The following is a 12,030-nucleotide window of genomic DNA, read 5'->3' on the forward strand; positions in this document are numbered from 1 at the left end:
CCTTCCATGGTAATAAATATGGTGTCCTATAAGGCTCCTCCTCCCCTGGTGATAAATATGGCATCCTATAAGGCTCCTCCTCCCCTGGTGATAAATATGGCGTCCTATAAGGCTCCTCCTCCCCTGGCGATAAATATGGCGTCCTATAAGTCTCCTCCTTCCCTGGTGATAGATATGGCGTCCTATAAGGCTCCTCCTCCCCTGGTGATAAATATGGCGTCATATAAGGCTCGTCCTCCCCTGGTGATAAATAAGGCGTCCTATAAGGCTCCTCCTCCCCTGGTGATAAATATGGCATCCTATAAGGCTCCTCTTTCCCTGGTGATAAATATGGCATCCTATAAGGCTCCTCCTTTCCTGGTGATAAATATCGCGTCCTATAAGGCTCCTACTTCCCTGGTGATAGATATGGCATCCTATAAGGCTCCTCCTACCCTGCTGATAAATATGGCGTCCTATAAGGCTCCTCCTTCCTTGGTGATAAATATGGTGTCCTATAAGGCTCCTCCTCCCCTGGTGATAAATATGGCGTCCTATAAGGCTCCTCCTCCCCTGGTGATAAATATGGCGTCCTATAAGGCTCCTCCTCCCCTGGTGATAAATATGGCGTCCTATAAGGCTCCTCCTTCCTTGGTGATAAATATGGTGTCCTATAAGGCTCCTCCTCCCCTTGTGATAAATATGGCGTCCTATAAGCCTCCTTCTCCCCTGGTGATAAATATGGTGTCCTATAAGGCTCCTCCTCCCCTGGTGATAAATATGGCATCCTATAAGGCTCCTCCTCCCCTGGTGATAAATATGGCGGCCTATAAGGCTCCTTCTCCCCTGGTGATAAATATGGTGTACTATAAGGCTCCTCCTCCCATAGTAATAAAAATGGTGTCCTATAAGGCTCCTCCTTCCCTGGTGATAAATATGGCATCCTATAAGGCTACTCCTTCCCTGGTGATAAATATGGCATCCTATAAGGCTCCTCCTTCCCTGGTGATAAATAAGGCATTCTATAAGGCTCCTTCTCCCCTCGTGATAAAAATGTCATCCTATAAGGCTCGTCCTCCCCTCGTGATAAAAATGGCATCCTATAAGGCTCGTCCTCCCCTGGTGATAAATATGGCATGCTATAAGGCTCCTCCTTCCCTGGTGATGAATATGGCATCCTATAAGGCTCCTACTTCCCTGGTGATAAATATGGCGTCCTATAAGGCTCCTCCTTCCCTGGTGATAAATATGGTGTCCTATAAGGCTCCTCCTCCCCAGGTGATAAATATGACGTCCTTTAAGGCTCCTTCTCCCCAGGTGATAAATATGGCGTCCTTTAAGGCTCCTTCTCCCCTGGTGATAAATATGGCGTCTTATAAGGCTCCTCTTTCCCTGGTGATAAATATGGCTTCCTATAAGACTCCTACTTCCCTGGTGATAAATATGGTGTCCTATAAGGCTCCTCCTCCCCTGGTGATAAATATGGCGTCCTATAAGGCTCCTCCCACCCTGGTGATAAATATGGCATCCTATAAGGCTCCTCCTTCCCTGGTGATAAATATGGCGTCCTATAAGGCTCCTTCTCCCCTGGTGATAAATATGGCGGCCTATAAGGCTCCTCCTTCCCTGGTGATAAATATGGCGTCCTATAAGCCTCCTCCTTCCCTGGTGATAAATATGGCGTCTTATAAGGCTCCTCCTCCCCTGGTGATAAATATGGCATCCTATAAGGCTCCTCCTTCCCTTGTGATAAATATGGCGGCCTATAAGGCTCCTCCTCCCCTGGTGATAAATATGGCGTCCTATAAGCCTCCTCCTTCCCTGGTGATAAATATGGCGTCCTATAAGGCTCCTCCTCCCCTGGTGATAAATATGGAATCCTATAAGGCTCCTTCTCCCCCCAGTGATAAATATGGCATCCTATAAGGCTCCTCCTTCCCTGGTGATAAATATGGCGTCCTATAAGGCTCCCCTTTCCCTGGTGATAAATATGGAATCCTATAAGGCTCCTTCTCCCCCCAGTGATAAATATGGCATCCTATAAGGCTCCTCCTTCCCTGGTGATAAATATGGCGTCCTATAAGGCTCCTTCTCCCCTGGTGATAAATATGGCGGCCTATAAGGCTCCCCCTTCCCTGGTGATAAATATGGCGTCCTATAAGCCTCCTCCTTCCCTGGTGATAAATATGGCGTCTTATAAGGCTCCTCCTCCCCTGGTGATAAATATTGCATCCTATAAGGCTCCTCCTTCCCTTGTGATAAATATGGCGGCCTATAAGGCTCCTCCTCCCCTGGTGATAAATATTTCGTCCTATAAGCCTCCTCCTTCCCTGGTGATAAATATGGCATCCTATAAGGCTCCCCTTTCCCTGGTGATAAATATGGAATCCTATAAGGCTCCTTCTCCCCCCAGTGATAAATATGGCATCCTATAAGGCTCCACCTTCCATGGTAATAAATATGGTGTCCTATAAGGCTCCCCCTCCCCTGGTGATAAATATGGCGTCCTATAAGGCTCCTTCTCCCCTGGTGATAAATATGGCGTCCTATAAGGCTCCTTCTCCCCCGGTGATAAATATGGCGTCCTATAATGCTCCTCCTTCCCTGGTGATAAATATGGCATCCTATAAGGCTCCTCCTTCCCTGGTGATAAATATGGCATCCTATAAGGCTCCTCCTTCCCTGGTGATAAATATGGCATCCTATAAGGCTCCTCCTCCCCTGGTGATAAATATGGCATCCTATAAGGCTCCTCCTTCCCTGGTGATAAATATGGAATCCTATAAGGCTCCTTCTCCCCCCAGTGATAAATATGGCATCCTATAAGGCTCCACCTTCCATGGTAATAAATATGGTGTCCTATAAGGCTCCCCCTCCCCTGGTGATAAATATGGCGTCCTATAAGGCTCCTTCTCCCCTGGTGATAAATATGGCGTCCTATAAGGCTCCTTCTCCCCTGGTGATAAATATGGCATCCTATAAGGCTCCTCATTCCCTGGTGATAAATATGGCGTCCTATAAGGCTCCTCATTCCCTGGTGATAAATATGGCGTCCTATAAGGCTCCACCTTCCCTGGTGATAAATATGGCATCCTATAAGGCTCCTCATTCCCTGGTGATAAATATGGCATCCTATAAGGCTCCACCTTCCATGGTAATAAATATGGTGTCCTATAAGGCTCCTCATTCCCTGGTGATAAATATGGCGTCCTATAAGGCTCCTCATTCCCTGGTGATAAATATGGCGTCCTATAAGGCTCCACCTTCCCTGGTGATAAATATGGCATCCTATAAGGCTCCTCATTCCCTGGTGATAAATATGGCGTCCTATAAGGCTCCACCTTCCATGGTAATAAATATGGTGTCCTATAAGGCTCCCCCTCCCCTGGTGATAAATATGGCGTCCTATAAGGCTCCTTCTCCCCTGGTGATAAATATGGCATCCTATAAGGCTCCTCATTCCCTGGTGATAAATATGGCGTCCTATAAGGCTCCTTCTCCCCTGGTGATAAATATGGCATCCTATAAGGCTCCTCCTTCCATGGTGATAAATATGGCATCCTATAAGGCTCCTCCTTCCCTGCTGATAAATATGGCGTCCTATAAGGCTCCTCATTCCCTGGTGATAAATATGGCATCCTATAAGGCTCCTCCTTCCCTGGTGATAAATATGGCGTCCTATATGGTTCCTCCTCCCGCCGGTGATATATGTGGCGCGCTGCACATTCCACAGGTGTGGGATCTGATCCTTCTTCCCCCTCGGCCTCAGTGAGTGGTCTTTCCACTTCCGACTCAGTAGTTTGATGTCTAATTTCAGATCTTATTGTTCTGTTAAGCTCCTGGATGCGGCCTTGTTCCGGCTCCTGTGCAACAATGGTTTTTCCTCCGGAGTTTGCAGAGGAAGAGTCTGATCCTGAATATACTACAGTCCTGCCGTATATGAAGCAGTAATGCTGTATATGATGAGCTAATGCAATATATGTGATTAGGTCATGCTATTTATGAGGTCACTGTATATTATAAGGTCACGCTGTATACGATAACATCACCCTGTATATGATGAGATTATTGTATATGGTTAATGTGTATGTGATGAAGTCGCTGTATATGATGAGGTCACACTGTATATGATGAGGTCACACTGTATATGATGAGGTCACACTGTATATGATGAGGCCACTGTATATGATAAGGTCACTTTATATATGATGAGGTCACTGTATATGATGAGGTCACACTGTATATGATGAGGTCACTGTATATGATGAGGTCACTTTATATATGATGAGGTCACTGTATATGATGAGGTCACTGTATATGATGAGGTCACACTGTATATGATGAGGTCACTGTATATGATGAGGTCACTTTATATATGATGAGGTCACTGTATATGATGAGGTCACACTGTATATGATGAGGTCACTTTATATATGATGAGGTCACTGTATATGATGAGGTCACTTTATATATGATGAGGTCACTGTATATGATGAGGTCACTGTATATGATGAGGTCACACTGAATATGATGAGGTCACTTTATATATGATGAGGTCACTGTATATGATGAGGTCACACTGTATATGATGAGGTCACTGTATATGATGAGGTCACACTGTATATGATGAGGTCACACTGTATATGATGAGGTCACTTTATATATGATGAGGTCACTGTATACGATAACATCACCCTGTATATTATGAGATTATTGTATATGGTTAATGTGTATGTGATGAAGTCGCTGTATATGATGAGGTCACACTGTATATGATGAGGTCACACTGTATATGATGAGGTCACACTGTATATGATGAGGTCACTGTATATGATGAGGTCACTGTATATGATGAGGTCACTTTATATATGATGAGGTCACTGTATATGATGAGGTCACTGTATATGATGAGGTCACTTTATATATGATGAGGTCACTGTATATGATGAGGTCACTTTATATATGATGAGGTCACTGTATATGATGAGGTCACACTGTATATGATGAGGTCACTTTATATATGATGAGGTCACTGTATATGATGAGGTCACACTGTATATGATGAGGTCACTGTATATGATGAGGTCACACTGTATATGATGAGGTCACACTGTATATGATGAAGTCACTTTATATATGATGAGGTCACTGTATATGATGAGGTCACACTGTATATGATGAGGTCACTGTATATGATGAGGTCACTTTATATATGATGAGGTCACTGTATATGATGAGGTCACTGTATATGATGAGGTCACTTTATATATGATGAGGTCACTGTATATGATGAGGTCACTTTATATATGATGAGGTCACTGTATATGATGAGGTCACACTGTATATGATGAGGTCACTTTATATATGATGAGGTCACTGTATATGATGAGGTCACACTGTATATGATGAGGTCACTGTATATGATGAGGTCACTTTATATATGATGAGGTCACTGTATATGATGAGGTCACTTTATATATGATGAGGTCACTGTATATGATGAGGTCACTTTATATATGATGAGGTCACTGTATATGATGAGGTCACTTTATATATGATGAGGTCACTGTATATGATGAGGTCACTGTAGATGATGAGATCACAGTATATATAACAGTATATGATGAGGTCACTGTATATGATGAGATCACGCTGTACATAATGACATCACAGGGTATATGATAAGTTCGCTCTGTATAGAATGTGGTCACTGTAGATGATGAGATCACAGTATATATAATGAGGTCACTCTATATGATAAGGTCACTTTATATATGATGAGGTCACTGTATATATAATGAGGTCACTGTACATGATGAGATCACTGAATATTACAAGGTCACGATTTGTTCTTTGGTGTCTCGTATTCACAGACATCTGACCAATATATTGCATAATAGAGTTTAACAAAGCATACACAATATAGCCAAATTATAACTCTAGGAGTCCCTGCCTCTCCGTGGAACTTCTATCCCGTATTGAAAACATGATTACAGTACGGGACACTTGTCCCGCAGCGAGGCAGGGACTCCTAGCGTCGTACATAACTATGATGCTAGGAGCCCGGCTCCCTGCACTGTGTTCGGTCCGGGACTTGCGGCCGAAATACGTTCCGTCCTTTACGGACCGAACATGCTCGTGTGAATCCAGCGTTAATGTGAATAAAGCCCAGAAGATCCAGAGACATTAATTTGACCATCTGTAGCTTTTTACATTCGTTCATCTAATGAACTTCCCTTTCCATATTATTCCAGTCCACATAGATACCTTAAACGTGGTTTCAAAAAAAGCTTAATAATATTGGCCATATAATAATAAGTTTGTGTGCCATAAAGGGTTAATTGCTTGATTTGGCACCACATTCACCCTTTGCCTCACTATCCAAGCACCTGATTTATAAATGGTCTAATTTGTGAAAAGACACAACTTTCCATTAGACAGATAAATGGATTGTATTTGTTGTATCTTTTAATGTGCAGAGGTGAGAACATCTGCATGTGATATCATAGAACGCGTCACTTATACTGTTTATTCAGTTGTTTGCATTGTACTTTGTCTCCTTTTCTGTGATTCTGTTCAGTATACGGCTAAAAATGCGCAAAGAAACTATGAACCCAACAGCCAATCAACCCGAAGGGGTTCATTCTGAGCACTCCGACCTCCTTGTTTTTCCCAATATCTGATCCATGAAAGCAGATTCTATACATCAGAGAGTAGCTGTGATTAAGAACTGAAAAGTTTGAATCGCGTAGACGTTCTCTCCCGGGATTTATTAATTTTTGTTTTAATTTTGACTTAAATAAACAGTTTTGTAGTTTTTCACATCATATCGTGTGCTGGACCTCTTACTTTTTTCCTTGGATTTCTACCTACTCCCGACGTAGCTCTCTTGCCTGTGCACTGAATAATCATGGAATGTGGCGTCTTTAATTTGTACATTTTTCTTGTATATTTTTTACTAGATAATAATGACACTTACAGGTGACCGGAGCATATCTAGTAGATAATAATAACACTTACAGGTGACTGGAGCAGATCTAGTAGATAATAATAACACTTACAGGTGTTCGAAGCAGATATAGCAGATAATAATAACACTTACAGGTGACTGGAGCAGATCCAGTAGATAATAATAACACTTACAGGTGACTGGAGCAGATATAGCAGATAATAATAACACTTACAGGTGACTGGAGCAGATCCAGTAGATAATAATAACACTTACAGGTGACCGGGCAGATCTAGCAGATAATAATAACACTTACGGGTGACCAGAGCAGATCTAGTAGACAATAATAACACTTACGGGTGACCAGGGCAGATCTAGTAGATAATAATAACACTTACAGGTGACCGGGGCAGATCTAGTAGACAATAATAACACTTACAGGTGACCAGGGCAGATCTAGTAGATAATAATAACACTTACGGGTGACCAGGGCAGATCTAGCAGATAATAACACTTACAGGTGACCAGAGCAGATCTAGAAGATAATAACATTTAGGCGAAATTCACATGAACGTCTTCCAACGAGACCAAAACAACCTGGTTGGAACATAAAGGCTTCTTCAAATGTGGTTCAAACCCTTGCAAAATCTGTTCCTACATGATCCCAAAAAAAGTTTTCTTCGACTCACCACTAATATCTGCAATGCTGCAAAACCCTTCATAGACCATCATAATAGATGAATTAATACAGTCAAATGTTATGCGATAGAAAAAATCCACACCCTCAAAATCAAATACTAAGAAGAGGAGCAAATTGGATATATAGACTCACAACAAGAGTCCCCAAGGGTCTTAACCAAAAAAAGAGCTAATGTCCCTACTAGATATGAATCAATATTTGCCCTTAAATAAATCTCGTCTACCAAAAAGAAAACGGAAAATATTTAGACTGAAAATGAATTATCATATTAATAAAGGTACCTGGGACCCCCTTCTCAGAGGTGACTGACACCATTACTAAGCAGAGAATTCTATCCAAACCTGGAAGGTAAAAAGAAATAAAATGAATCAATATATTTAATGTTACCTTTATCGAACATCAGGACATTCCCCAGTGATCTGTATCCAATGTCTCCGAATATCAGGACATACCCCAGTGATCTGTATCCAATGTCTCCGAACATCAGGACATACCCCAGTGATCTGTAGCCAATGTCTCCGAATATCAGGACATTCCCCAGTGATCTGTATCCAATGTCTCCGAATATCAGGACATACCCCAGTGATCTGTATCCAATGTCTCCGAACATCAGGACATACCCCAGTGATCTGTAGCCAATGTCTCCGAACATCAGGACATACCCCAGTGATCTGTAGCCAATGTCTCCGAACATCAGGACATACCCCAGTGATCTGTAGCCAATGTCTCCGAATATCAGGACATACCCCAGTGATCTGTAGCCAATGTCTCCGAATATCAGGACATACCCCAGTGATCTGTATCCAATGTCTCCGAACATCAGGACATACCCCAGTGATCTGTAGCCAATGTCTCCGAATATCAGGACATACCCCAGTGATTTGTATCCAATGTCTCCGAATATCAGGACATACCCCAGTGATCTGTATCCAATGTCTCCGAACATCAGGACATACCCCAGTGACCTGTATCCAATGTCTCCGAATATCAGGACATACCCCAGTGACCTGTATCCAATGTCTCCGAATATCAGGACATTCCCCAGTGATCTGTATCCAATGTCTCCGAATATCAGGACATTCCCCAGTGATCTGTATCCAATGTCTCCGAATATCAGGACATACCCCAGTGACCTGTATCCAATGTCTCCGAATATCAGGACATACCCCAGTGATCTGTATCCAATGTCTCCGAATATCAGGACATACCCCAGTGATCTGTATCCAATGTCTCCGAATATCAGGACACACCCCAGTGATCTGTATCCAATGTCTCCGAATATCAGGACATACCCCAGTGATCTGTATCCAATGTCTCCGAATATCAGGACATACCCCAGTGATCTGTATCCAATGTCTCCGAATATCAGGACATACCCCAGTGACCTGTATCCAATGTCTCCGAATATCAGGACATACCCCAGTGATCTGTATCCAATGTCTCCGAATATCAGGACATACCCCAGTGATCTGTATCCAATGTCTCCGAATATCAGGACACACCCCAGTGATCTGTATCCAATGTCTCCGAATATCAGGACATACCCCAGTGATCTGTATCCAATGTCTCCGAATATCAGGACACACCCCAGTGATCTGTATCCAATGTCTCCGAATATCAGGACACACCCCAGTGATCTGTATCCAATGTCTCCGAATATCAGGACATACCCCAGTGATCTGTATCCAATGTCTCCGAATATCAGGACATACCCCAGTGACCTGTATCCAATGTCTCCGAATATCAGGACATACCCCAGTGATCTGTATCCAATGTCTCCGAACATCAGGACATACCCCAGTGATCTGTATCCAATGTCTCCGAATATCAGGACACACCCCAGTGATCTGTATCCAATGTCTCCGAATATCAGGACATACCCCAGTGATCTGTATCCAATGTCTCCGAATATCAGGACATACCCCAGTGATCTGTATCCAATGTCTCCGAATATCAGGACATACCCCAGTGACCTGTATCCAATGTCTCCGAATATCAGGACATACCCCAGTGATCTGTATCCAATGTCTCCGAATATCAGGACATACCCCAGTGATCTGTATCCAATGTCTCCGAACATCAGGACATACCCCAGTGATCTGTAGCCAATGTCTCCGAACATCAGGACATACCCCAGTGATCTGTAGCCAATGTCTCCGAATATCAGGACATACCCCAGTGATCTGTATCCAATGTCTCCGAATATCAGGACATACCCCAGTGATCTGTATCCAATGTCTCCGAACATCAGGACATACCCCAGTGACCTGTATCCAATGTCTCCGAATATCAGGACATACCCCAGTGACCTGTATCCAATGTCTCCGAATATCAGGACATTCCCCAGTGATCTGTATCCAATGTCTCCGAATATCAGGACATTCCCCAGTGATCTGTATCCAATGTCTCCGAATATCAGGACATACCCCAGTGACCTGTATCCAATGTCTCCGAATATCAGGACACACCCCAGTGATCTGTATCCAATGTCTCCGAATATCAGGACATACCCCAGTGATCTGTATCCAATGTCTCCGAATATCAGGACATACCCCAGTGATCTGTATCCAATGTCTCCGAATATCAGGACATACCCCAGTGACCTGTATCCAATGTCTCCGAATATCAGGACATACCCCAGTGATCTGTATCCAATGTCTCCGAATATCAGGACATACCCCAGTGATCTGTATCCAATGTCTCCGAATATCAGGACATACCCCAGTGACCTGTATCCAATGTCTCCGAATATCAGGACATACCCCAGTGATCTGTATCCAATGTCTCCGAATATCAGGACATACCCCAGTGATCTGTATCCAATGTCTCCGAATATCAGGACACACCCCAGTGATCTGTATCCAATGTCTCCGAATATCAGGACATACCCCAGTGATCTGTATCCAATGTCTCCGAATATCAGGACACACCCCAGTGATCTGTATCCAATGTCTCCGAATATCAGGACATACCCCAGTGATCTGTATCCAATGTCTCCGAATATCAGGACATACCCCAGTGATCTGTATCCAATGTCTCCGAACATCAGGACATACCCCAGTGATCTGTAGCAAATGTCTCCGAATATCAGGACATACCCCAGTGATCTGTATCCAATGTCTCCGAATATCAGGACATTCCCCAGTGATCTGTATCCAATGTCTCCGAATATCAGGACATTCCCCAGTGATCTGTATCCAATGTCTCCGAATATCAGGACATACCCCAGTGATCTGTATCCAATGTCTCCGAATATCAGGACATTCCCCAGTGATCTGTATCCAATGTCTCCGAATATTAGTGCATTTTCCACCTAGTATCGAATTTGCTTTTCTTTTTATCTTTATCACTCACAGATGTTTATATGTATGTTTTTGGCCTCTTTTCTTACCGTTGTAATAGGAGTTTTCAATGGTTGACAAGGTTTCCATCCGGTCAAACATCACTAATACAATTACTATACATTGTTGGAATTCTAAAATTATCTCCCAAAATAACGTAGTCATGTACTTCATCATAAATTACTCACTTACTTTGATCTCGCTACACAATTTGACTCCCTCCGTACATTGGTGCCAAAACTGTAAGTTCATGTGCGCTCCAGAATGACTTTCTCCCTGGACCGCAATTTAGTCCACGTGTGTAACCGGATATAAACCCCAGCCTTGTGTGTTACCTGCTTCAAACAAGCCATGAGTAAAGGCGCTGCTGTGGTCCGAAACGCGTAGGCACCGCCTATATCTATGACCACCTTTTATACCTGGAATATATCTTTCTGATTTTAATACATTTATGGAATAAAATTTGGAACGGGGCTTCCCTTTTAACCACTATACGTGTCATGGCGCTGGATCCACCACTTGCATTTCCTTCTGATCCTATGACAGTGCCTCAGTCACTGAGCTCTTTAGTACCCCGTATACTACTAGTAATGTTTCACTCATTTCATGGCTGTGTTCTTGATTTTATGCATCTCTTTGCAAAGGGTGTGGAATAATTACACTTACGTTTGGCCATATAGTGCACAATCCACCCTAGTGTAATGCGTCTCCAGTGTGAGCAGTGAGATATCTTCTCTCCTTCCTCTCCCCCTCCCTGGGGGCAGAATTTACACACTAAATTGGATCATGTATTTACCATAAAGGCCTGTAATGTGTCAGGAGCAGAGCCTATAATGGGTTCATTGCCTTTTTAACTGGGATGGGGGAGTCCAGTCTTCTCTGTATCCCCTATACATGACCCCGACGGCCTCGGTTCATGGAGTCATTGCCCCATTGTCAGTAATAATTATCCAATCCTGCAGAGGTGATTGTGAATAACCGAGTGTCGTCAGGTGGAGGCTGGAGAGCGAGTGCCTGGATGTGTTTATAAAATCTTCACCCTCCTCTTGTGATTTTGATAT

This window comes from Rhinoderma darwinii, chromosome 6 (assembly GCF_050947455.1).
Source record: "Rhinoderma darwinii isolate aRhiDar2 chromosome 6, aRhiDar2.hap1, whole genome shotgun sequence".
In the NCBI taxonomy this organism is placed as follows: Eukaryota; Metazoa; Chordata; class Amphibia; order Anura; family Rhinodermatidae; genus Rhinoderma; species Rhinoderma darwinii.